We start from the raw sequence: 25,535 nt of genomic DNA, 5'->3' as shown, positions 1-25,535 counted from the left end.
AAACCAAAACTTTTAATTTCAAAAGTATAACATAGGCTTACTGAAAATAAGATTTTTATATCTAGCTCTTATTACTTACGACAAAAAGTGAAGGTTAAGTTTTAGGGTTTTCAATATTTCTAATTCTTTCTCAATATTTTTTACACTTTGTTATAGGTTTTAGAAATTGTTGGTACCGTATGACACGCGATGTGGCGATGAGTCAAATTACTTTAGACGTAACTAAAAGATACAAAATATAAATGAGCATAAATAATATTTAACCAACTTAACCCTTATCCTTAGAGTAGAGGCTGTATGGCTGGCCTTTCCAGGGCCCCAAAACTGGTTGGGGGCCCTGGGCTGTAGCCCATTTAGCCCATGCCTTAAGACGACCCTGTGATAAACCATTATAAGTTTTCATTACTTATCGCTCAGAATAAAAGCTACAAAAGTAATACCGTTGAGACGGCCCATTCACGTAGATAACTTAAAAAATGCGCGTGAAATTTACAGTTTTCTAAACATTCTATCAGAAATGATCGAGTATTTATTTCAAATCTCGAAAAAAAGTGAATGAAACGATACAGTCAGTAGTTTCCATTGTAAAAGAATCTCAATATTTATCACGTTTCAACGCAAACAAACCCGAAACCCATCAAATAGAGAAACTATCCCCAAAGTAGATTGAAACCCAGTTTAATCCGCCATTTTTGTTTATTTGCCAAAAAATATCAAATTCAAAAGAAACCGTCATCTCCTCCATCTTCGATAATCAGAGAAGCAAACACATTCAGGAAATCTCCCCCCGGGGCAGCTGCCAACTACCGCCGAGAAAGAGGACTTAGCTCCCCAACGCCGAATTTGATAAGTCACCCCACTCTCTTCCCCCATTCACGCTGGTACCTGAGACCAGTAGCGTCTTCGGAAAACGGAAGCTGGAATTTTCGAGCCGTCACCAACTGACTCACCGAGATGGCCCTTTGCACCGCGTATTGCGCGCTTGACGCCATGTTCGTGGTATTAGTAGTGGGTAATCTATCGAAAACGAGGTTGATAGAGCGGATTGAGAATGCGTATGGGACCCGTAGGTGAAGTATTCGTCGTTGAGTTTCTGAAATGCGAGCGGCTATTATGGGGGGATATCAGAAACAGGGAATGCACGACAGATAAAAACGACAACACCGCTTCTACGTGCAAAATAAAGTACGTCTTCTGTCATGACAAAACCAGTTTAAAAGAGATGAGAAAATTCCTAAATGATTTCCTAGTATTTGTAATATTAATTGTTTCGTACTATCAGAAGTTTATAACAGAAGTCTGACGAGAGAAGAATGCATATTATCTTGAAAGGTGTACCTTCGCAGCCTCCCGGTATTTTATCAAAAGACGTTTCGGATAAAACGTTAACCTCGTTAAAATATGGTTAATTGATAAGTATTTAACCATAGCGGTGTAATTTTAACATTTTACATCCGTAGGAGAATTAATACAGGCTGTAAATTTTCGGCCTAAATGCGGTGTACACATCCGCGGTCCTGGAGAAAAATTAACATTCGAATTCCGTAAACAGCGCTTCCACATGCGGGCAATTTTTCCCTTTTCCGGGATTTTTCAACCTTCCTAAACGCTAAAAGGGAATAATGCAATTTAAGAGGGAAAACGGGAAAAGTGTTATTTGCACGGGAAGAAAGGGATTTTTTAGCTTTTCTGATAACATTGCCTATTCTACTCTACTCCATATTTAGTCCATGGATATGTTATGAGTCACAGAATGATGTAAAAATATTTTCAATACGTTAGATAGTAACGAAAGTCAAGATTGAAATATTCATTTGCGACTTTTGAGGATATATTTTTGCAAAATTATTCAAATTTAAGTAATTTTGTAATAAATAAAACCTTATAGTTGGAATTCGATTCAGAATTAAACTTAATATTTATATAAATTATTAAAAGCCCCAAAATACATTGAGGGATAAAAAATGGGAATTTCTAAGTCAAAAAAGGGATAAAAGGGATTTTTCGTTTAATAAAATTATCACGAGGGAAATTTTAGATATAAAATGTGGAAGCACTGTCCGTAATGTTATGAACTTCTGATAATATCGAATTTTAAAATATCCATGGGTTCATCTAGTAAAATCCCTAGTTTTATTTTGTAAGGATCCCAATTGTCTTTGTTTTCAAACAATGGGAAACCTAACGTCCATAAAAGAATAGTAGAGTTATAAATATTTAGAGCTTTCAACAACGTTTTCATTTTCTGAAAGCCTTTTAAGTTTGGTAGACACTGTTTCAACATAACATCAAATATATAAACTTAAAGGAAATCTGACGTTGATTCTAACATAAAAGTGCCTTCTTCGTAATTGTTACTGAACATTCGTTCAGAAATTTAACATTCACCATAAAAATGTCTCGAGAGTACGTACATTTTAAAGCGTATCGAAGTCTCAAAGCCAACAGAATGGCCGAATAACAAGAGAAAAAATATGGCTTAGATATCCTAACAGAGAGACATAATGGCAAAAGGGGAATTTTTCTCGAAGAGTCCCGGGTGACTCAGAATAGCGGACGACAATACCTTATGTAAGGTTCCATGGACGCGTTCAAAGAACCCTGAGAAAAGACACCATTAAAATACTGACGCGTTTCTACGCGCACAATTACCCCCACCCTCGAGTCGAATCGACAGACTTTACCAATTCTTAGGCCTATCAGTAAACAGCGAGGTAAGATTTGGTGAGTTTTTGCATGGGAAATATCAAAGGGAAAAATAAGAATGGGAAAATTTTCGAGACTGCATCGTCGTCATAAAAATGTCCCGAGTTCTCACCTGCTCAAAACGCCATACAGCGCATTCTAGTGAAGCCTCGGCTGGGTTCAATACGGCCGATTCTTCGCGATTATATCCCCGATAAAATGGACGACATCTTCTATTTTTCGTCCTCGAATAGTCCGGGGTCCCTGCCCCATTATATTTCCCCATTTTTATTACGGCCGACTTTGAATAAGAATCAAAATGCACCAAATTATTTCGCGTCGCTTTATAAGTTATAAGAAAACGAATTTTCCCCAATATATTGAGCTACACAGCGCTGCGCACTTGTTATTACGTTAAAAAAACCACGAAGCTGGTGTGAAATAGACCTAAGTGAATGTTTATTTAATTGAAACTATCTCCGGTTACTAATATAATTTAATTTTTACTATTTTAATTAAAAGAAATTGATAATTTTAATAATTGTAAAGATCCGTTATTTACTTTGTCAAAAATAGAGAACTGAAATATAAAATGTTAAAAAAATTACAAGCTTTCTCTAATATTTCTAAAAGAAAAATATCTTTAAACTATTACTTCACCAATTAAAATTTGAAAAATTTGGAGCTCTCCAGAACAAATTTCTAGATACAGAAATACCAATGTCTATTTCTATTTTTACGAGTTTTAAATGTTTAATTTGTCACAATGCTAGATTCCTGTAGGGAGAAGAGATCGAGCTCCGGTGAACACGGAGACGGAAGCGGAGATAGGCTCCGTATGAAACGCGCGCGGATTGACGTCAATTGTGACGTTAATCATGACGTAGACAATTTTGGCGACGATCCATAAACTAGTTTGAAAAATCTCTCTCAGCGATGGAAAGAACGTGTCAGGATGGCCGAGCGGTCTAAGGCGCCAGACTCAAGGCTTTATAACCTTGTCTCCACCAGATGGAGACGTGTGAATTCTGGTCCTCGTATGAGGGCGTGGGTTCGAATCCCACTTCTGACAAAAATTATTTTTAATAAAAAGGAGAGGGAATTTTAATCAACCGTGTCGTAATTTAACTTTTTATTTGATTATACCATTTTTTATTGTATTATTAAAGTTATAAAGTACGTTATTTTGGGTTTCAATAACGAACTTAACAATCTATTATTGGATGCATGAGGACATCCCTACAGTTTTAAGTAAAACTCTTCAACAATACAATTTGAGGCAAGTATAAATTGAAAGTCCTGCGTTAATAATCTTAGTCGATACTACGGAGCCAAATATTCATTTGGTGGCCGTTTTCGATATATTTCAAACAAAGTAATCTGAATCTGACAGCACTGCTACCTTATTTGGCCGTCTTAGAATTATTTTAATCGTCGGCGGCTTTTGGGACCTTTTATTTTGAATTATCGACTAAGGGAAAATCCATAAAACGTTGAACGCCAAAATATGGCGTCCGACTTTAATGCAATGAAATAGGATTAATAAAAATGTTCAAACGCCGCGGCCCCCAGAAAGTTAAAAATATTCTACGTGCGACGGAGACTTTCTGCAAGTCCGGAGTAGAGATGTGAGCCGGTAAATTTACCGGTAATGGTAAAATTACGGTAAATTTACCGAGTGGTTTTACCGATAAATTTACCAATTACTTTCATAAAGCAAAAAACACCCAAAAATATTTTATTAAACTTTAAATAAAAGAAGGAACAATAACATTTTACATTGGACTAGAAAACCAAATCATTTTCCTGTTAAAGACTCCGAATTCCCGGCACTGTGATTTTACGTTCCACACATTTAAAGGTATTTCTAAGGGGTTATATAGGAGGTTTTTCTAAGTTTAACATAACCTAAGGCTAAGGTAAAATTGAAATACTATTTTAATAAATATTATGACATCAAACCGAGGGACAGGTCACTTCCTTGATTAACGACGCACCCCTCGAAAGATGAAATCGGATTCAATCTTGATTATTTTGTTTAAATTCAATTTAATCACAATTATGTTGATTAAATCACGTTTAATCATGATTAGAATGTTTAAATCTGATTTAAAAATAATTTAATGATTAAATCGGATTAAAATTATTAAATCCTTTTTGAAAGGATTTAATCGCGATTAGAAATTAGAATGATAATCAGAATGATTATAATTGTGCGTGATTAGAACGAGCGAATTAGAATAATTTAATATGAAAAAGGAAGTTCCCATTACAATGGTATTTTAATTCCTAAGCTGTGATAAGTTTAGTTCTTCAATCGTTTAAATCAAACTCAATTGCGATATAACCATCAATATTATTAATTCATAATAAATTGCCATACTTCAGTTTTGGTTTTAATTTTAAAATATCGATTCAACCGATTAAATTGATTAAATCATGATTAAAATGATTAAAATGATTAAAACGTGATTAAAATGATTAAATCTCGTTTAAATCGCGATCAGATTGATTAAATCGTGAGTAGATTTTTCTAATCTTGATTATCCCGATTTAATAATTTTACTAAGATTAAGACGCACTCAAAATGGAAGTGACCTGCTCCTCGCATCAAACCATTATTTTGATTAATTAAAAAAGTTAATGGTAAATTTGCCGGTAATTTTCCCAGTAATTTTCCCGGTAAATTTACAGTTTTTATTTTTACCGGTAAATTCACATCACTAGTCCGGAGTAAACGGAGTAAAAATCGCGCGTTTACAATTTTATTAGTGAAAAGAAAGTTCTGGCTTGTACTAAAACCTCTAATATTGTTAGAAAACGTGTATTTATAGCAATAGCATGTTATCTGCTATATTTTTTCTAGACATTTTTTCCGTAAATTTTACAAACTATCAATAAAATAAATTATTATAGAAATATATTAGTTTTGTAAATTAAAGCAAAGATATTAGGGAGGTTAAGCCAGCACCAGAAAACGTGTAGCGCGAACTTGTAGAAGGTGCAGGCTGTACACCCGAGGTACGTCTACAATGCTACAAGTTCCCCTTACACGTTTTCGAACGGTGGCTTAACCTGTCTCAGGAATCCATACCCCTACTTGGAATGCTTATCGCGGCAGATTTTAGTCTCGGTGTGGCTGACGGTTTTTTTGACGTCACTATGGTAACTTAACAAGCAACAACGTGAGAGGGGAGCGCGCGCAGAGGGGATTTTTTTTATCTCGTAGGCGGGGACAAAGCCGTCAGAGTGGTGAAAACTCGGAACAACTCCTTCCTCGTTGAGTTTGCAAGTTCTCTCCCCACTGGTTTAAGAGGTGTTCCCCCGAGTTCTTCGGTTTCCCCTTCCCATAAAAACTTGTGGAGTTTAACGTTAATAGTTAGTGTAGGCAAATGTAGGGAGCTGTTGGCTCGCGAGGCACGCAGGGCTTGCCACCACCCTCCTACGCATTGTAACCCGGCCACCTGAATTAAAGGCTTTAAAAGTCGCTAGATGATTTAGGCCTGAGGTGGTGCCATGGGTATTAGCCTAGCTGATTATTATTATTATTATTATTATTTTTTCTCAGGTTATGACGTCTTTTATTTTACAATGAAGTTGTACAAATGGTGAAAGGAAGAAACATTATTTTGGTTTTTTTTTTAAAGAATTAGAATCTGATTCTTTTGGTCATTTTTTACAATGGTAGTTTTTGGAGGCGGGTAAGTATGTATAATTCAGGGGTTTAAAAATTATATAATTACAAGGGGAAATTCGCACGGTACAATTTCAGAGTAGTATAAGATTTTACCTTAGAAAAAGCTTGTTGTTATCTGGAATCTTCTTTTGAATAAATTAATATCAGCCTGGGTCAATATCACAGATGTTTACTTTATTCAGGGTATGCGCTATGTTTTTTAGGTTTGCAGTTTCAGTTAAGACAAATTGTTTGATTTTTTCTTTGTATCGTTTTTTCAAAAAATTAAGATGGTGTTGCAATGCGTCGTTACACGGAGAAAGAGAATAAATTGATAATTTTGCTGTAGTTAGAATTAAATTATATTATATTATAATTATTATTATTATGAACGTCTGCTGCAATCTGTCGAAAACAAATTCCAGCATTTATAAAGCAAAATTTTGCGGAGTTAGTTTGTTAGTTTATGAATTCGCGTCGTGCGTAGTGCTCGGAATTGTTTATTCATTATCCACAAATTTTCCAATTTATTTAAAAAACGTTGGTAAAAAGAATATCATTTTAACTTTTTTAATTATGTTTTTTACGCAACCAAGCATTTATTTGAATAAAAGTGGTATTTATTTAAATAATTGTTTGTTTTATTTAAATAATAGGCTTATTCACTTTCGATTATTTAAACATTTTACAATTTTTATTCAACTATTGGTTATTTAATTAAATATTATTTAAATAGCGCCGAGCTTATTTTATTCATGGATAAAAATTAACCGAATGCCGAGCACTAGTCGTGCGCAATATTTTGCGTTGGACGCAAGAACCGATGAACGCCATTATTTGCCGTTCAAAAACGATTGTACTGTCAAGTGTCAACAGAAATGGATTTCCATCATTACGGGAAAAGGGAAAAATTAAGAAGGTTCGTGTGAAAAATAAAGTAGATTCGGCATTTCTTTCATTTAAATTGAAAAGTGAAATGCTTTCCATCCCAAATGGATGCTACAGCTGAATAAGAACGCAAGAGGATTGGAATCCATTCCAAATTGATCTTCCTAGCGTCGGCGCGCGTTACAAGTCCCCCACCCGCGTGCAACCTGACAAAAAGAGAAGGTTACCAATTATTCAAAGCGCAATTTTCTGGTTGACAGCGATCCTATTGTTAGAAAATGGGTATAGCGAGTAGTGTCTTTCTCCTCCTTACGTGTGGACACGGTGACCTTGAATTTCAGCCCAATAAAACTTAGAAAGCGTGGATTCTTTCGTAGCTTTTACGAGTCGTTGAGGGAGCATTTTAAGTAATGCCCCACTGCCCCACCGCGTAAAAGCATTTGGGAGGGGAGATATACGCTCCAAAGAGAAAAGCTGCAATTAGGAGGGGACGATCTTCACCCTCAGCCACGGGGAACATACCCCTTACTCCCATAAACGCCCTCCCCCTCAGCGCTTGTTAAAAAAAAGTGCATTCGAGAAATATCCAAAACGGTTCCGTTCGCATACGGCTACAGAAAAAAAAATACTATTCGTGGCGTAACGGCGCTAGCTTCTTCGAGGTAGCGACTATGAACCAGCATCTGCTAGAGTCAAATTAAATGTCATAAGAAGGTTTTTTTTTCTTAAATTAACTTATCAAAATATAAGCAAACGATGCAAAATCATGCAAAATTATATTAAAAGGCAAGTATCATTATTTATAAAGTCAAATTTACGAATTACGATGAGTAAAAACTAATAGCGTCTGCTTTAGCCGCTACCTACCTAGATTACAATGGCGAACCAAAGGGGGTGTAGCGATAGTTTTCGGTTGAGAATCAATTTTCTTCTATTAATTCTATATATATTTTATTTGAAATTTAATACTTGGCAAGATATAAAGGAACATTTTGTGACTGGTAATATTTTTATAGCTTTACCATATGTAACATTATCATTCATAAGTATGCCAGAAAGTTATATTTTTTAATTTTCGCGGGATATGACGTAAATTACGACACTTCCAGCTCACAAGTCAGTGACGAAATACCAGGTAACAACTTTATAGGAAGGTATTGAGAGGGTTTGGAAAACTGGCAGACTTCCTGCATCGTTTCTGGATTGGCTTACCTCGTGCCTGGCGATCTCAAGTATTTTTTCCATGGTCATTTTTTTCAATATCACAGGGAATATATGAGCTTTCCATAGCCCCATTTGCGTAGCGCCCATGATCTAGCGTCTGCTACAGTCAAATTAAATGTCATAAGAACGTTTGTTCTTTAATAAACTTATCAAAATATAAGCAAACCAGGCAAAAATTATATTATAAATCAAGTACCATTATTTATAAAGTCAAATTTACGAATTAGTTGCTACCTATCTAGGTTTCAATGGCGAACGAAAGGGGGCGTAGCTATAGTTTACGGAAGCATCCCATACCATACATAGTTAAACACGTATTTGACAATCGGTTATAATGACGTAAAAATATCCTGGTAAAAAAGTCACTATTGGTGACAATAGAGTAGTATCAGTGCTACATCACGCAACGTCACCCATGCTTTTTCCTATAGAGAAAAAAACGCGCCTAAAATGGCGGTAATGGCCAAAGCTACGAGGTGATACTACTCTATGGAAACGAAACCCGAAGAAAAGGCCTAATAAAAGATGAGAAACTATTTTAGAGTTAGCAAAGTCCCGGCCATTGCGTGTGACGCTAAACACGGGGGGGGGGGGGGGGAGTTGAAATGGGGTTTTAACGATGTCTGTAGGGACCTAAAGTGTGCCCGCGGGAGCTATCGCGATCTTTGGGCCACTAGGCTAGGGTATAAAATTAAGTGAGCTTAAAACCACCCTCAAACAATGTGTGGCCCAACTCGCGACCGTTTTATTGGGGCATTTTAGAAGTCAAGAAAACCTTTTTTTGGCTTCGGGGTTTTTGAGCCCGTTATATTGCTTTATTGGTAAGGGGATCATTTCAGGGGGAGGAGACGTCATACGAGCAGTCAAAAGGGTCTTTGTGCCCAGTGCCTGTCACAAAGGGTCATTCTTCAATCTTCGATAATACATCAAAGAAGATTGTGGCGCGAGTGGCCCAGAGGCTCCAGAAGATACGACTCTCTAGTCTTTCCACTGTTTTGCGCCGAGATACTCTTTCTCGAATTGTCCGGGCTTTCTTCTCTTCGATAGGGTGGTCCATTCATATTTCACTCTTTTGGAGTCCTCCTTTTGACAGTTTTAGCTTGCCGCCGTCTGTTTTTACAGTGTCTTTAATTTTTAATTCAACAGTCGTATTGGACAATTTAAAATAACGGTCGAAAAAGCCACCGATCAGCGGATAAGCAAAAATATTAGGACGCAAAAGTTCGCCATTTTCGGCGTGGAGAAATACAGCGCTGCCAGGCAATCGTTTCCCAGTTGGCGAAAAAAGATAGCAGTGTTGCCAGAAATCAAGATCAAGCTCTGTTAACATAGAAATCTCATAGGTAACTAGAATGCTGCCGCCTACGGCCGAGCTTGACGCCAGTTCGCCTTGATCCTTCAGCCAATGAGAGGCCGTAGAGTGGTTCCGCCAAGGAGGATAATAATCCTCCTTGGTTCCGCGTAACTATAGCGGGAGCTAGGTGAGGTCATTCTCTCTGGTGACATTAAATTCTTGTCAGAACCACTCTTTGAGCTCTGATTGGCTGAGATCTGGCTATCGTCTGCCACGGCGTTTGGTCCATTTGCCAGTTACACGGCAGGATTCTAGTTACCTATGAGATTTCTATGTCTGTTAATTGACCTGTTACAACCATTTTGTAACAGGGCAGCTCACTACATAAGTTCTGGGGGAATTTCGTTTTTAAAAAGAGCGTTTTTAATTGTTAAAACGAAATTTAAAATAGTACCATAAGTCATACATAAACGAGTGCGCTGCACAACATAAGCTAATTTAGCGCACCTGTAATACATAAAAAAATCGGCTCGCGATGTCTTATACAAACTACAGATGAGTCTAAAGCCCGACCCGATTAAAAAATACAACATTTAAACCCGAACCGACCCGGCCCGTCAAAATTATTTATTTTGAAAACCCGGCCCGACCCGGCCGGTCAAAGCCGGTATTAGCCTAGCTGATTATTATTATTATTACCATATGAAACATAATCACTTATAAGTATGGCATAAAAGTATTTTCGTTAATGAAACCTTGTTCACGGGATATGACGTAAATTACGTCACTTACAACTCCGTGACGAAATACGCGTCATCAACTTTACTGATTGGAAACAGAAGTTAGTGAGAATTCCTCGCGCGTTTCTGGCTTTGCCCGTGTCAAGTTTAGCTCGTGCCTCGCGATCACATGATTTCATTTCCACGGTAACCTTTTCAATAGCGCAAGGATTATAAGCATTTTTGCATTTTTGGGTCCGCTTAATGTATGTTCCGCGTGAAACAAGGTCTCATTGAATTTTTTCAATGGAAATGTTATACAGAGACATACTTATGAGTAATTATGTTACATATGTTATTACTCATAATTTAGTAATTACCTTAAATTCTTTTAGGTTTGAATTTTTTGCCCCTTTTAATTATGTTTTATCATTCTTAAACCTTCTCAGTTAATTTGCCACAGCCTACCTGGCGTCCACTCTGTCGCTGCTATAGACAGTAACAAATGCTCTAAACAAGGAGCAACAAAAGATTTATTTACAGAGTCCCAAATTTGTCAAACATTTGGAAGACAAATGCGGAAAAGTGTATGTCGGTCAGACAAAAAGATGTTGCAAAATTAGATTTAAAGAACACGTAGCCGATGTTACACATAATAGAATTGATAAGTCCGCCCTAGCGGAGCACGCGTGTAAAACCGGACATAAAATTATTTGGGACGATAAAAAACTGTTAAAAACATGCAATACAAAAATATAATTAGATTTAAATGAATCTTTCTTTAAATGTATCTTTCTTGAATAGAGACCTCGGACCCGGTATTGAAATGCTTAAATTATGGACAAGACCTTTGAATCTATAAAGCGCATATATTATTTTTTATCGTATTTTTACAACTTGTCGTTTAAAAGAAAAAAAAATTGTAAAAAATCAACTGTATTTTGATATAAATTGATTACTTCAACACGTGAAACGGTTAACCCTAGTGCTCGGCATTCGGTTAATTTTTATCCATGAATAAAATAAGCTCGGCGCTATTTAAATAATATTTATTTAAATAACCAATAGTTGAATAAAAATTGTAAAATGTTTAAATAATCGAAAGTGAATAAGCCTATTATTTAAATAAAACAAACAATTATTTAAATAAATACCACTTTTATTCAAATAAATGCTTGGTTGCGTAAAAAACATAATTAAAAAAGTTAAAATGATATTCTTTTTACCAACGTTTTTTGAATAAATTGGAAAATTTGTGGATAATGAATAAACAATTCCGAGCACTAGTTAATCCCCTGATTATGGTAGGATGTTCTACCGAAACTAGTCGGGTTGTGTTATTAAATTTTATGTTTTTAATTAAATCTTGTGCACTAGAAGAAATCGTTGTTTTTACTTCATTTTTATTAGTAAGTTTTTTGTGTTCCATATAAAAATATTTATCGGCCTTCTTCTGTGCCCGAAGCTGCTGATAAAGAAGATTGCAAGGTTAAAAATAGATAAGGGTACTAAACTCTATCTCTTGGAAGTAGCGGTACGCTTACACTGAAACAAAGTATAAATAGGATCTTTACGGAGAATCAGCGTGTCAGGATGGCCGAGCGGTCTAAGGCGCCAGACTCAAGGCTTGACAACCTTGTCTCCACCGTTAGATGGAGACGTGTGAATTCTGGTCCTCGTATGAGGGCGTGGGTTCGAATCCCACTTCTGACAATAATTGCTTTTTTTTAATTTATTGTTACGCGTCAAAATTACTAATATTAACGTTTCGTGCGATAAATTAGACGGAAGGCTTCATGTCAGGATGGCCGAGCGGTCTAAAGGCGCCAGACTCAAGGCTTGACAACCTTGTCTCCACCGTTAGATGGAGACGTGTGAATTCTGGTCCTCGTATGAGGGCGTGGGTTCGAATCCCACTTCTGACAATAATTGCTTTTTTTTAATTTATTGTTACGCGTCAAAATTACTAATATTAACGTTTCGTGCGATAAATTAGACGGAAGGCTTCATGTCAGGATGGCCGAGCGGTCTAAGGCGCCAGACTCAAGGCTTGACAACCTTGTCTCTACCGATAGATGGAGACGTGTGAATTCTGGTCCTCGTATGAGGGCGTGGGTTCGAATCCCACTTCTGACAATAATTGCTTTTTTTTAATTTATTGTTACGCGTCAAAATTACTAATATTAACTTTTCGTGCGATAAATTAGACGGAAAGCTTCATGTCAGGATGGCCGAGCGGTCTAAGGCGCCAGACTCAAGGCTTGACAACCTTGTCTCTACCGATAGATGGAGACGTGTGAATTCTGGTCCTCGTATGAGGGCGTGGGTTCGAATCCCACTTCTGACAACAATTGCTTTTTTTTTAAATTTATTGTTACGCGTCAAAATTACTAATATTAACGTTTCGTGCGATAAATTAGAGGGAATGCTTCATGTCAGGATGGCCGAGCGGTCTAAGGCGCCAGACTCAAGGCTTGACAACCTTGTCTCCACCGTTAGATGGAGACGTGTGAATTCTGGTCCTCGTATGAGGGCGTGGGTTCGAATCCCACTTCTGACAATAATTGCTTTTTTTTAATTTATTGTTACGCGTCAAAATTACTAATATTAACGTTTCGTGCGATAAATTAGACGGAAGGCTTCATGTCAGGATGGCCGAGCGGTCTAAGGCGCCAGACTCAAGGCTTGACAACCTTGTCTCTACCGATAGATGGAGACGTGTGAATTCTGGTCCTCGTATGAGGGCGTGGGTTCGAATCCCACTTCTGACAATAATTGCTTTTTTTTAATTTATTGTTACGCGTCAAAATTACTAATATTAACGTTTCGTGCGATAAATTAGACGGAAGGCTTCATGTCAGGATGGCCGAGCGGTCTAAGGCGCCAGACTCAAGGCTTGACAACCTTGTCTCTACCGATAGATGGAGACGTGTGAATTCTGGTCCTCGTATGAGGGCGTGGGTTCGAATCCCACTTCTGACAACAATTGCTTTTTTTTTAAATTTATTGTTACGCGTCAAAATTACTAATATTAACGTTTCGTGCGATAAATTAGAGGGAAGGCTTCATGTCAGGATGGCCGAGCGGTCTAAGGCGCCAGACTCAAGGCTTGACAACCTTGTCTCCACCGTTAGATGGAGACGTGTGAATTCTGGTCCTCGTATGAGGGCGTGGGTTCGAATCCCACTTCTGACAATAATTGCTTTTTTTTAAATTTATTGTTACGCGTCGAAATTACTAATATTAACGTTTCGTGCGATAAATTAGACGGAAGGATTCATGTCAGGATGGCCGAGTGGTCTAAGGCGCCAGACTCAAGGCTTGACAACCTTGTCTCTACCGATAGATGGAGACGTGTGAATTCTGGTCCTCGTATGAGGGCGTGGGTTCGAATCCCACTTCTGACAATAATTGCTTTTTTTTAAATTTATTGTTACGCGTTAAAATTACTAATATTAACGTTTCGTGCGATAAATTAGACGGAATGCTTCATGTCAGGATGGCCGAGCGGTCTAAGGCGCCAGACTCAAGGCTTGACAACCTTGTCTCCACCGTTAGATGGAGACGTGTGAATTCTGGTCCTCGTATGAGGGCGTGGGTTCGAATCCCACTTCTGACAATAATTGCTTTTTTTAAATTTATTGTTACGCGTCAAAATTACTAATATTAACGTTTCGTGCGATAAATTAGACGGAAGGCTTCATGTCAGGATGGCCGAGCGGTCTAAGGCGCCAGACTCAAGGCTTGACAACCTTGTCTCCACCGTTAGATGGAGACGTGTGAATTCTGGTCCTCGTATGAGGGCGTGGGTTCGAATCCCACTTCTGACAATAATTGCTTTTTTTTAATTTATTGTTACGCGTCAAAATTACTAATATTAACGTTTCGTGCGATAAATTAGACGTAAGGCTTCATGTCAGGATGGCCGAGCGGTCTAAGGCGCCAGACTCAAGGCTTGGCAACCTTGTCTCTACCGATAGATGGAGACGTGTGAATTCTGGTCCTCGTATGAGGGCGTGGGTTCGAATCCCACTTCTGACAACAATTGCTTTTTTTTAAATTTATTGTTACGCGTCAAAATTACTAATATTAACGTTTCGTGCGATAAATTAGACGGAAGGCTTCATGTCAGGATAGCCGAGCGGTCTAAGGCGCCAGACTCAAGGCTTGACAGCCTTGTCTCCACCGTTAGATGGAGACGTGTGAATTCTGGTCCTCGTATGAGGGCGTGGGTTCGAATCCCACTTCTGACAATAATTGCTTTTTTTTTAATTTATTGTTACGCGTCAAAATTACTAATATTAACGTTTCGTGCGATAAATTAGACGGAAGGCTTCATGTCAGGATGGCCGAGCGGTCTAAGGCGCCAGACTCAAGGCTTGGCAACCTTGTCTCTACCGATAGATGGAGACGTGTGAATTCTGGTCCTCGTATGAGGGCGTGGGTTCGAATCCCACTTCTGACAATAATTGCTTTTTTTTAAATTTATTGTTACGCGTCGAAATTACTAATATTAACGTTTCGTGCGATAAATTAGACGGAAGGATTCATGTCAGGATGGCCGAGTGGTCTAAGGCGCCAGACTCAAGGCTTGACAACCTTGTCTCTACCGATAGATGGAGACGTGTGAATTCTGGTCCTCGTATGAGGGCGTGGGTTCGAATCCCACTTCTGACAATAATTGCTCTTTTTTAAATTTATTGTTACGCGTTAAAATTACTAATATTAACGTTTCGTGCGATAAATTAGACGGAATGCTTCATGTCAGGATGGCCGAGCGGTCTAAGGCGCCAGACTCAAGGCTTGACAACCTTGTCTCCACCGTTAGATGGAGACGTGTGAATTCTGGTCCTCGTATGAGGGCGTGGGTTCGAATCCCACTTCTGACAATAATTGCTTTTTTTTCGAATCCCACTTCTGACAATAATTGCTTTTTTTTTTAATTTTTTTTTACGCGTCAAAATTACAATATTAACGCTTCGTGCGATAAATTAGACGGAATGCTTCATGTCAGGATGGCCGAGCGGTCTAAGGCGCCAGACTCAAGGCTTGACTCAAGGCAGATGAAAACATGTGAAATCTGGTCCTCGTATGAGGGCGTGGGTGCGAATCCCACTTCTGACAATAATTGCTTTTTTTAAATTTATTGTTACGCGTCGAAATTACTAATATTAACGTTTCGTGCGATAAATTAGACAGAAGATTTCATGTCAGGATGGCCGAGCGGTCTAAGGCGTCATACTCAAGGCTTGACAACCTTGTCTTCACCGTTAGATGGAGACGTGTGAATTCTGGTCCTCGTATGAGGGCGTGGGTTCGAATCCCACTTCTGACAATAATTGCTTTTTTTTCGAATCCCACTTCTGACAATAATTGCTTTTTTTTTAAATTTTTTTTACGCGTCAAAATTACAATATTAACGCTTCGTGCGATAAATTAGACGGAATGCTTCATGTCAGGATGGCCGAGCGGTCTAAGGCGCCAGACTCAAGGCTTGACTCAAGGCAGATGAAAACATGTGAAATCTGGTCCTCGCTAGAGGGCGTGGGTTCGAATTCCACTTCTGAAAGACCGTTTTTATTAAAAGTAATTTTTCAATGGTTTTCTCCCTTAAACCATAAGTAATTAAAATGCCATATATTGACGCTCCTTCGATAAATGATTTGGGTATTTTCCCTTTTTTACGATTTAAATTTTGAGGTATGTCTGAGTTACTTCATGGAAGAGGCGGAGCTAACGGATCTTCAGCGCAAACTTTCTAAACGATTCTGTGGCCCTTTAAAATCCCTTCAAAAACACTTGGTTCGTCTATTGAGCCATGGGCCAAATAATGATAATGATTTATCATTATTTGGCCCATGATTGAGCTAATATTATTCGGGTTTCAATATATATCTGAATTTTATTCACGGAATACGGATTGGATGAATTTGATTATAACTCACCAATAGGAATAAAGAAACCAACTATATGGATTTGATAATCCTACTACCATAAGTAACAAAACAACTAACGAGGGGTCGGACATTTACCAAAATCCCGCACACTTTGTCTAAAATCGCGTAATCTTTCAACTCTCTCTATGGTAAATTAACATTGAAATCCCAAAATCACTTCAAAAAGTAATGATAAAATCGCCAAAATCTCTACAAAATCCCGAAATCCCGTACAAAATAATGGCAAGTGTCCGACCCCTCGACAAGTAACAAGGAGACGACCCGAGGTGATAATCACCGATTTTGTTAAAAGTCGGGTATAATGTAACTTGAAAAACCTGCAAGGGAAACGTAGCGACGGGCTTTCGTTTTGCCATGGCAACCGGAAACGTTTTTGACAACATGATTTGGAATTATTTCCATTGAAAATAACATGGGAATCTGAAGGATTTTAAGGGTTCCCCAATTGACCAAATTGCATTTAAACTTGATTAAATTTAATTTTTAAAATCAATTAAAATTTTTTTTTAACGTTTTTGAAATTTTCAAATTTTTTTCATTTTTTTTAAAAGGTTTCACAGGGTGGACCCTTAAAATCCTTCAGATTCCCATGTTATTTTCAATGGAAAAATCCCAAATCATGTTGTAAAATTTTTTTCGGTTGCCATGGCAAAACGAAAGCTAGTCGCAATTTTTCCCTTGCAGGTTTTTCAAGTTACAAAGAGGTGTACATTATACCCGACTTTGAACTGAATCGGGGATTATCACCTCGGGTCGTCTCCTTGTAAGTATGACACTGAACCTTTTTTTTTAAAAATATACATCGAATGTGTTTAATATCTGTAAGTGAGCGTTAGCGAGTGATTCTGGCCACCAATGGCCATTGCTAATGGCTAGATATTTGTCATCGCCGTAGGCATAGTAAAAGTGATGCAATTTGAATACTTTTTCGAACTTAACTGGATCTACCGAGGAACCTTGGATTAATTAATCCAAGGAGGAATTATGTCTTAAATTATTATTTGTGGTCTGAGATATTCGAAGTTAAATCGTCAAAGTATATGGGGAAAAATCAAATACATCAAAAAGAACGAGTAGAATTATACATTCATTTCTAGATAATTTTAAGAAATTTTTTATTTAATTTTAATTAGAATTATAATACTTATTTTGTAAACCCAAACTTTGCAGGCAACACTTGAGCTTATACATAATGGTTGCCAGGACAACACAAACATAATTATAAAAATTTTAAACAATATGAAACTAGAGAATTAAATTAAATTTGAAACTAAAAATTTCAACACCAATGACCGAAATCGCCAGTGGCGTAGCCAGAAATGCTTCGAGGGAGGGGTTCAAACTATGTAAAATACCTGAGAGGGGTCGGGAACGGGGTTAAATTTAAGTATGCAAAATGAATGATTGAGTAGTTTATTACCTCTCCGAGGGGACAAAGTCCCCTAGGAGGGGTTATACAACGACCGTGTCTGTCTGTGGGTCTGTGGGTCTGTCAGGACTGCGAACGCGTTCGCATTTTCGGTGCAAAGTGTAATCACTGCGTACGCAGTTTCTCAAAGGGTTGGCAAAACCACCGTGTGACGGTGAGCGTTAACGGATGCATTTGCGGTTTGGTTTGGTTGGTGTTTTTTCGCTCACCGTCGTGACGGTTTGGTGTATTACGGTTTTTGTAATGTTTATGCGTACGTTGTGAGTGTTGAATTTGTTGTGTTTGTGTTCTGATGGTTGTGCATGTTGAGTCTGTTGTGTTTATATGGGCGTTTTCTCTCCAACTTCTTCTTAATGACTTTGGGACGGACCGAGTGCTGAGTGTAATGCTACCTCTCAACGTCCAATGGCAGGGTTTCCACCAGTTGTACACGGTATTCGTATTAGTATCAATTTGCGATCGCATCGGGCGGGATTTGAACCCGAGACCTCCTGATTGACAGGCGGACGTTCTACCACAGAACCACCGACACTTGTTACGCCTTATTGAAAATTAGACCTTCAGCTTTATCGGAAGCGTATTTAATAGAGTACGAAATTTTGGTTTAATTGAAATAGAATTGAAATTGAAATTATTGCATCGAAGAAATTCTAATTTAGCGTTTCTCTATTGATTAAAAACAAATGCGCCACCCAGGTTTCGAACCCAGACCATTCGGCTTGGCAGTCGAGCGCTCTACCACAGAACCACCGATAGCTGCTTAGATTCACTGAAATTAAGACAGGCATCGTAAGCATAATAGGTAATAAAGTCTTTTTTTATTAATGAATTTATGAAGGCCTAATCTGGTATTTTTTAAAGGTTAAATCTTGTTTTAGCGCAGTCAGCCGAGATTAGAGGGTTAAAGGGTAGACCCTGTGGGTGGTCCACTTTCTTAACGACCTATATATAGTTGTGTTAATTCAAAGGAGATAATTTAACGTTAATTGCTTTAAGAGCTGGCGGTTAGTCAAGTGGCTCTCTGCGCTTTGTTGATGGTAAGGTTTTTGCTTCTTGTAAATACATTTGGTGTGGATATTTGGATATCTACGATTTCTAACGCAGTCAATGATTTCTTGGGTGTGCGAGTCATTATATGATATTGGAAATTGGACGGCATTGGTCTTTTTCATGTGGTATGCGTCACAACGTCAACAGGAAGTGAACGAGTCGTCCACTACCAGATATCTACGGTATCTTCATCAAGGGCGAGTGTTGAAATAAAATGAGCGTTAAAGATGCGGCAAGTATTTCGTAAGCGAGTAATTCCAAAAAGCCTCTGTAGATATTTCTTTCATTAAAATTTGCTTCGTATTATATTTAACTGATAAACTTGTTCTGTAAAAGGGTTTAATTCAATTGTGCATTGTTATAGTACGTCTAACTTACTGTTGTAACTACTTAACTTATGATATTCTGAATAAATTAAAATTGGTCGTTTCGTCTCAATTATTTTAATTATAATAAAAATTTTATACCGGGCGGGATAGAAATGGGTTAATATTTTTAACAAATAACTCTAAATTGCGGAGATATATCTTTAAGGGTTATCTCGAGAAATTAATACCACTAGGGACAATTCTTCCGAGGAGAGGTATATTTTGGCTTGCCAACTTGTTTTATTTGCGTATACAAAATATGATTACACGTAGATAAGAATGTATATAGATATGTATATATAAAATTTACACCTTAAAAAATAAATAAAATTGAATTAAGCGTTCTCATACAGAGGACTTCCTTCGCGAGACCTGACGTTTCTTCCAGTGTAACACCCAAGGGGAAACCCTCCACTGGTCTACGCCACTGGAAATCGCATCACTTGAGTACAGAGGCGTAGTTAGGGGGGCAGAGGGGGCGTACGCCCCGGGTACCGACGGTCAGGGGGGGCGCCAAAGAGGCGCCTAAGGTATTAAAGCGGATATTGGAAACTGGAAATTTTTTTAATATATCAATTAAATTAATATTTATTTTGTTATTGATAATGATTAGGTTTCGTTTAAAAACAAGTAATTTTATGGCGGAAATCGGGTTAGGGCGAAAATTTTTGAGTTTGGCCCTGGGCCCCAAATAACCTCACTTCGCCACTGCTTGAGTAATATTAGTACGCGCTTTTACGTTTTTAGTGGATTAACGAATTCCACATTTCTGCCGCCAGGTGTAAAAGAAACTAAGGATAATTGGCGCTAGTTACGTTAAAAACCACTAATTGCGCTCGTTAGCGGATTTCTGATTTAGTACAATCCGAACAGATATTCGTTTTCTTGAGATTCGGGTCGCTAGAGGCAACCTATAGTCTATATTTGAAAAATGACGATTCAACATAAGGAACTATTTTGGTGTATCGGCGCGTCGTTCAAATTTGGACACAATCCCTCCGAAGTCTCCCCTTTTATTTTATCCAAATCTCCCTTCGCGATAGAGCAGAGCGCGCACCCCCGGTTGGATAAAAAGAGTGACAGATCCCTTTGTGGGCGCCGAGCAATGGCCAATGAATGGCTCCCCCGAAAGTCCCTTTGTGAGCCGCGACAATCGCCTCCTCGGAAAATATTTCTTAACAACGACAATAGTTCTCGACCCGGGCACACAAGGCTTAGCGCCAAAAATCGTTATAGAACCTGAAAGAAAAAAAAAAGTGGGCGGCGAGTAAAATCGTAGACTGGCCGCGGCGGCGGTAATAATGTTCCGGTGGAAGCCTCGACTCGGGCAGCCTGCGTGGCTCCGTTTTGAGCGCCATCTGTTTCGGCGAAGCTTTTGTGTCCCGCCATTCCCCGACATTTTATTCTTCCTCTCTCTCTCTCCGTTCTTTACCGGTTTTTCAATGAAAATGGACGGACAAAAATCCGATGGAGCGAAAGAATTACGATCAAAAGGTAGAAAGAAAAGCTGGAAGTTCCTTCAGGCCGAAAGGGAAGCGGCCATTGTTGACTGGGGCCTCTCCTTGATTCGCCCCACTCTCCCCCCTCAATTATAATGCGCGTTGAAGAAAAGCCGAAGCCCAAACGCGTAATATACGCGATGGTTTCCAAAAACCCCGAACACCTGTGCCCAGGGCCTCCTTTGGGGCCCCTTCCCGATACTAGAAAATGCACAATACGCAGTCAAATCAACCACACCAAAATACCTGGCAAAATAACCCCTTTACAACTCATTCTAAAAGTCTATATTTCCGAGTCGATGTCTCGAAATTGTTTAGAAATAACGATTTTTTTTGACGTAAATTAAACTTTTCGGCTAAAGTGGGTCATGACTTCATCTAAAAATCGTCTAGAAAAACGCGTTAAGCCTTGTTTTTAACGTAACTAACGTCAATTTCACCTATCTACTAATATACCCGATGACAGAAATGTTAAATGATCCACATAAAATATGGGAATATGTCCAAAAATTGTCGGGAAATAATTTAAAATTTAAATTTCAAATGGTCTAAATTGCCTTAAGTAAAATGACTGGTGATATAATAATTACGTCAAGGCGGTATTTTAAAAACAAGGGACCAAGATATGAAATTTATTCTAGTACTAAAATAAAAAGATCCAAGGTTATGAAGTTATACGACGTTCCAGGCCAATAGGAAAGATCGACCGAATCTAATATTTAACTAAAACATTTTCCCGATAATTACCCTTTGAATAAATTATTCCCGCGTATCGTATCGAATGAAGTACTTCGGCGTGACAATAAAACAGAAACACTACCCAAACAGCGCCATCTAGACTTCCCAGTAAACTCGGCTCGCTCTGTATACATCCAAAGACCCGAAATCCGCTCAAATACGAACTCCAAATATTTACCAAAACTTTCGATGGAGAGCCGTCGGAGCCGGGCGGTTACCATGACGACCGGTAGTACTCGAACCGGGGAAATGCGGGGGACGAAATTACGGAGGCCAGCCAGTCAAAATCATCCCAAGACACGCAGTCTACCGCGTGTGGGAAAATTTCGGGGAGATTTTTAATACCGTCGCATCGATGGGCGCTGGGACGCGTTTTCAAAGCGAATCTTAAACACAATGAGATTTTAAGGTCCCGGGTATAGCCGCTTTTCAAATGGACAGAATGGGCTGAACAGGGCGACATTTTTTATATCGGACTGGTATAAAAGATTTCTTTTACTGCCCCGAAGAGAGAGATTTTAGGTACGAGGACAATCGTTTTGTCTCCGACCCTTCGAGGCACCTTTTTTTCGGAGATATTTTTCTACACATATTGTGAAAATATTACAGAGGTAAAATCCAATAGGTCGAATTGAGACGACCAAGAAGAGGAAAATGGGAATTTATCGCTGTTACAGATATTATTTTCGCCTCGCATTATACGTCTGAATTGAAGGCTTCGTATAGAATATTGTAAAGTTATTCTAACTTTGATAATGGGACAGTATTTCGTGGACAACGACGTAAAATTAAGACTTATATTGAAAACATTCCACTAGAACGATTAAAATTTAATATTTAACGCGGTTTTTTATAATTATTTTTTTAAATTGTGTAGAAAACAGCGTACCTTCCGTTAAGTTTCACTGTATTCTTATCAGATAAAAAAGAAACTACTGCCGAAACCCGGGATCGAACCACGGACCTTTAGATCTTCAGTCTAACGCTCTCCCAACTGAGCTATTTCGGCTGCGCGTCATATGGTAATCTTATCTTGTAGAAAAACAAAATTCTTAGACAAATTCAACCAGTTAAGGCAATATACTAAAGTCTGCTTTGCAAACGAAAATCCAAATTTTTTAATCCTTCTAACTGAGCCCGCTACGTAAATTGAAAAGGCCAATTTCGGAAAGAACTTCGTGTTTTTTCTTTATTTAATTATTTAACCGTTTAAGTTCCTAATTGAAGCAGGGGCTCTTTGAGCTTTTGCTAAAAGTCAATTTCGTCAATAATTTTAAACTTATTACCTTTCTTATGTTAGTGAATTTCATTTCATGGTGTTGAAATTTTTATTTTCAAATTTAATTTAGTTCTCTAATTTCATATTGTTTAAAATTTTTATTTTATTTATTTCGTTTTATAATTATGTTTGAATAAGAAATTATCCAATTATTTATTTTTATTCATAACCGCAAATTATCCGAAAAATATAAGAAAAACACAAATATTTTTGCATGTTAAATCGTTGTTTATTCGTATAAAATGTTCATAAAAAAACAGTTAACCAAACTTTTTATTGTTAATCGAAATTTTGTCGGTTAATTTATTCGTTCCGCCGCGCCGACTGGTTTATTTTGTTATACGCAAGATTTTAATTATTTATTGTTTTTACAAAAAATGTCATAAATATATAGTTTATAGTATAAGTATGGAATATTTTATACAGATCATTTTGGGCTCTATTTTGTTAAGTTAAATTATTAATTAAAAAATCTGTCGAAATTGCGTGATACAAATCTTAAAAATTAGGAAATATTAATAATTAGGTTCTGGTATAAAATTATGATGTTTTGGATAATATTTAAGTGTTTTTCTGCCCTTGTAGCATTTAAGCAAACCGCCTTTCCCCTTATAATACCGCGTTAGGCAATTTTTAAAACCTACCGGGCCGTGTGAAAATTTTAAATCTTTTGGTTAGTACGTTGGGTTCCTATTTTTATTTTTTGGGGCCCTCTTTAAGCAAGCTAAATATGGTGATTCATCCTCAAAATATCTATTTCTAGGCTCAGTAGTGTTTTAAGAAATTTAAATTACAAATTTTTGGGGCCCTATGTAGAGTTGAGGCAGAGAATATAAAGCCCCAGGAATGGAAGGTGTAGCTCCGTCTAGTGGAACTTTTGCGCCTCTCGTTTCCGGCTACTCTGATTTGCTTTGCCGGAAGTTTCTAGTTCGGCCAAAACACGTGGCCAAAAATATCAATCCTTCCATTCCTGGGGCTTTATATTCTTTGGTTGAGGGTCCCTTTAAAATTTCCTTGTATGCCATTACCAGAACATTATCGGCTTAAGCGAAGCCGATAATAGCCGATAGCAATATTAGAAAAATACTTTCAGAAAAACATTTAAAAACAGGAAAATTATCGATTAACTAACTATGAATATATTTGATTTGATTGGCCGCGCCACGTACGCCAGACTTCAGAAGCTAGATCATTCCTTTTTTAGACGGGGGTTACGAGTGTAAACAAATAAAAAACAACGATATTCGGTCACGAATAGCCGATGTATCGGATGTATCAGTGCATCCCTACTCAAACCTTGTCAGCCTATTGGTTAGGGTGCCCTTTTCTCCATGTTAGGGCACCCTGAACACTGAAGACGTTAATAAAGTTATAGTTTAAAGGCTTGTCTCGAGTGAAATCAATCTAAAAGCGGAGATTGTACGTCACAGAGTTTGAATATTTCCTTCTTAAATAAATTCATTGTAGCATTGGAAAAAAATCTATCCAAATGAAATTATAAAATGAAATTACCCACAAACGCATTCTAGGTGCTACAAAACCAAGTGTAGGTGAAAAAAGCAACATTATTCGGCGTCCATAAACGTGTATAGGCCATTGTAGATGCCAGAATTCCTTTCGTTTTTTGCGCCACATTGAAATGTCCCCTTCGCATAGCTCGCGACATAAAAGCGCAAATCGCAAAAATCCTTCTCTTCTTCGTGTCCATTTATATCAAAAATTCTGTATTGGACGCTATTCACCAAAACCCTTAAAGGAAAAAATATAAAACATATACCCCGAGTCCCTGATATATGTTGGAATTGTCCACGACCCCGAACCCGAGTTGGGGTATAACCCCGCCGGGGGAGAGGGGTGATTTCTTTACTGTAGTACTTTATAATATCGAATCCAGCGAGCGGGGCTTAGTGACATTTTCTTTTTGGGCGTTTGTGCCTGTACACGCCGTCAAAAGAGTGACTGGTCATAATGACCAAAAATGGCTGGCTTTTTTTCTTCGTTAAACTCGAGGTGGCCCATCTATGGATGGTGGTGATTTTTACGTCCTTTCGTTTTATTACCGCGGGCACATCAACAGAGGTCGTGTTAAACGTATTTTCCGGCAACGAATACCTCTTTTTGATCGGCGCGAGCTGCCCTTTATCAAAGACTACAATTGATTGTGAATTAAATAGGCCGTTGTAAGGTGCTACTGTTAAACCACACCAACTATGTACACTATGATGGTATTCACATTTTTGTTGAATTATATATAAAAAACCTTTGTAATATTTTTCAATTTACGTTTTAAATTGTATGCTAAATATTTAATAGATTTTTTATACTCATTGCTAGTTTGTGGTATTTCTGGGCTATTTTGGAAGTTTAGTTATACAAGTTTTACGTTCACCTATTTTACTTTTTTTAAGTGTAACCTGATCTGATAATTTTACAACTGATGCGAAACGATACTGCACTTTGATCTTCGTCAAACAAATATTAAATTTCCTGAAAATTTATTTTCAAGAAGTCACCGTTTTTTTTTAATCACACTTTGATCTTCGCCAAACGACGAAAAACCTGATTTTTTAATTCCCTAAATATTATTTTAACGAAGTCATCTCTTTGTTGATGCCCAAAGAAACTACACTTTGATCTTCTCCAAGCGACGAAATAACCTACAGTTACTAAATTCCCTAAATATTATTATCAAGAAGTCACCTAGTTTTTTTAAATGCCCAAAGATACTA

At 37.8% G+C, this 25,535-nt stretch overlaps 20 non-coding genes across 20 annotated transcripts; all 20 read left to right on the top strand.

Annotated features, from left to right (window-relative positions):
• Positions 1-3,634: 3,634 nt before the first annotated feature.
• TRNAL-CAA (transfer RNA leucine (anticodon CAA)) lies at positions 3,635-3,757 on the top strand. Its single transcript has 2 exons — positions 3,635-3,672; positions 3,712-3,757. It is a non-coding gene; the product is annotated as a tRNA-Leu (tRNA).
• Positions 3,758-12,073: 8,316 nt separating this feature from the next.
• Positions 12,074-12,199, top strand: TRNAL-CAA (transfer RNA leucine (anticodon CAA)). The gene is made up of 2 exons: positions 12,074-12,111; positions 12,154-12,199. It is a non-coding gene; the product is annotated as a tRNA-Leu (tRNA).
• Positions 12,200-12,284: 85 nt separating this feature from the next.
• TRNAL-CAA (transfer RNA leucine (anticodon CAA)) lies at positions 12,285-12,411 on the top strand. Its single transcript has 2 exons — positions 12,285-12,323; positions 12,366-12,411. It is a non-coding gene; the product is annotated as a tRNA-Leu (tRNA).
• An 85-nt stretch (positions 12,412-12,496) lies between these two features.
• Positions 12,497-12,622, top strand: TRNAL-CAA (transfer RNA leucine (anticodon CAA)). Its single transcript has 2 exons — positions 12,497-12,534; positions 12,577-12,622. It is a non-coding gene; the product is annotated as a tRNA-Leu (tRNA).
• Positions 12,623-12,707: 85 nt separating this feature from the next.
• On the top strand, positions 12,708-12,833 carry TRNAL-CAA (transfer RNA leucine (anticodon CAA)). The gene is made up of 2 exons: positions 12,708-12,745; positions 12,788-12,833. It is a non-coding gene; the product is annotated as a tRNA-Leu (tRNA).
• An 87-nt stretch (positions 12,834-12,920) lies between these two features.
• TRNAL-CAA (transfer RNA leucine (anticodon CAA)) lies at positions 12,921-13,046 on the top strand. Its single transcript has 2 exons — positions 12,921-12,958; positions 13,001-13,046. It is a non-coding gene; the product is annotated as a tRNA-Leu (tRNA).
• Positions 13,047-13,131: 85 nt separating this feature from the next.
• Positions 13,132-13,257, top strand: TRNAL-CAA (transfer RNA leucine (anticodon CAA)). Its single transcript has 2 exons — positions 13,132-13,169; positions 13,212-13,257. It is a non-coding gene; the product is annotated as a tRNA-Leu (tRNA).
• Positions 13,258-13,342: 85 nt separating this feature from the next.
• Positions 13,343-13,468, top strand: TRNAL-CAA (transfer RNA leucine (anticodon CAA)). The gene is made up of 2 exons: positions 13,343-13,380; positions 13,423-13,468. It is a non-coding gene; the product is annotated as a tRNA-Leu (tRNA).
• Positions 13,469-13,555: 87 nt separating this feature from the next.
• Positions 13,556-13,681, top strand: TRNAL-CAA (transfer RNA leucine (anticodon CAA)). The gene is made up of 2 exons: positions 13,556-13,593; positions 13,636-13,681. It is a non-coding gene; the product is annotated as a tRNA-Leu (tRNA).
• An 86-nt stretch (positions 13,682-13,767) lies between these two features.
• Positions 13,768-13,893, top strand: TRNAL-CAA (transfer RNA leucine (anticodon CAA)). Its single transcript has 2 exons — positions 13,768-13,805; positions 13,848-13,893. It is a non-coding gene; the product is annotated as a tRNA-Leu (tRNA).
• An 86-nt stretch (positions 13,894-13,979) lies between these two features.
• Positions 13,980-14,105, top strand: TRNAL-CAA (transfer RNA leucine (anticodon CAA)). The gene is made up of 2 exons: positions 13,980-14,017; positions 14,060-14,105. It is a non-coding gene; the product is annotated as a tRNA-Leu (tRNA).
• Positions 14,106-14,190: 85 nt separating this feature from the next.
• TRNAL-CAA (transfer RNA leucine (anticodon CAA)) lies at positions 14,191-14,316 on the top strand. Its single transcript has 2 exons — positions 14,191-14,228; positions 14,271-14,316. It is a non-coding gene; the product is annotated as a tRNA-Leu (tRNA).
• Positions 14,317-14,401: 85 nt separating this feature from the next.
• Positions 14,402-14,527, top strand: TRNAL-CAA (transfer RNA leucine (anticodon CAA)). The gene is made up of 2 exons: positions 14,402-14,439; positions 14,482-14,527. It is a non-coding gene; the product is annotated as a tRNA-Leu (tRNA).
• An 86-nt stretch (positions 14,528-14,613) lies between these two features.
• TRNAL-CAA (transfer RNA leucine (anticodon CAA)) lies at positions 14,614-14,739 on the top strand. The gene is made up of 2 exons: positions 14,614-14,651; positions 14,694-14,739. It is a non-coding gene; the product is annotated as a tRNA-Leu (tRNA).
• Positions 14,740-14,825: 86 nt separating this feature from the next.
• Positions 14,826-14,951, top strand: TRNAL-CAA (transfer RNA leucine (anticodon CAA)). The gene is made up of 2 exons: positions 14,826-14,863; positions 14,906-14,951. It is a non-coding gene; the product is annotated as a tRNA-Leu (tRNA).
• Positions 14,952-15,037: 86 nt separating this feature from the next.
• Positions 15,038-15,163, top strand: TRNAL-CAA (transfer RNA leucine (anticodon CAA)). Its single transcript has 2 exons — positions 15,038-15,075; positions 15,118-15,163. It is a non-coding gene; the product is annotated as a tRNA-Leu (tRNA).
• An 86-nt stretch (positions 15,164-15,249) lies between these two features.
• Positions 15,250-15,375, top strand: TRNAL-CAA (transfer RNA leucine (anticodon CAA)). Its single transcript has 2 exons — positions 15,250-15,287; positions 15,330-15,375. It is a non-coding gene; the product is annotated as a tRNA-Leu (tRNA).
• Positions 15,376-15,495: 120 nt separating this feature from the next.
• Positions 15,496-15,610, top strand: TRNAL-CAA (transfer RNA leucine (anticodon CAA)). The gene is made up of 2 exons: positions 15,496-15,533; positions 15,565-15,610. It is a non-coding gene; the product is annotated as a tRNA-Leu (tRNA).
• An 85-nt stretch (positions 15,611-15,695) lies between these two features.
• On the top strand, positions 15,696-15,821 carry TRNAL-CAA (transfer RNA leucine (anticodon CAA)). The gene is made up of 2 exons: positions 15,696-15,733; positions 15,776-15,821. It is a non-coding gene; the product is annotated as a tRNA-Leu (tRNA).
• Positions 15,822-15,940: 119 nt separating this feature from the next.
• TRNAL-CAA (transfer RNA leucine (anticodon CAA)) lies at positions 15,941-16,055 on the top strand. The gene is made up of 2 exons: positions 15,941-15,978; positions 16,010-16,055. It is a non-coding gene; the product is annotated as a tRNA-Leu (tRNA).
• Positions 16,056-25,535: the final 9,480 nt, after the last annotated feature.

This window comes from Leiobunum rupestre, chromosome 3 (assembly GCF_980474605.1).
Source record: "Leiobunum rupestre chromosome 3, qqLeiRupe1.1.hap1, whole genome shotgun sequence".
NCBI classification, from domain to species: domain Eukaryota; kingdom Metazoa; phylum Arthropoda; class Arachnida; order Opiliones; family Sclerosomatidae; genus Leiobunum; species Leiobunum rupestre.
Note: the sequence above shows the minus strand (reverse complement) of the source record. Positions and strands in the feature narration are given on the sequence as shown.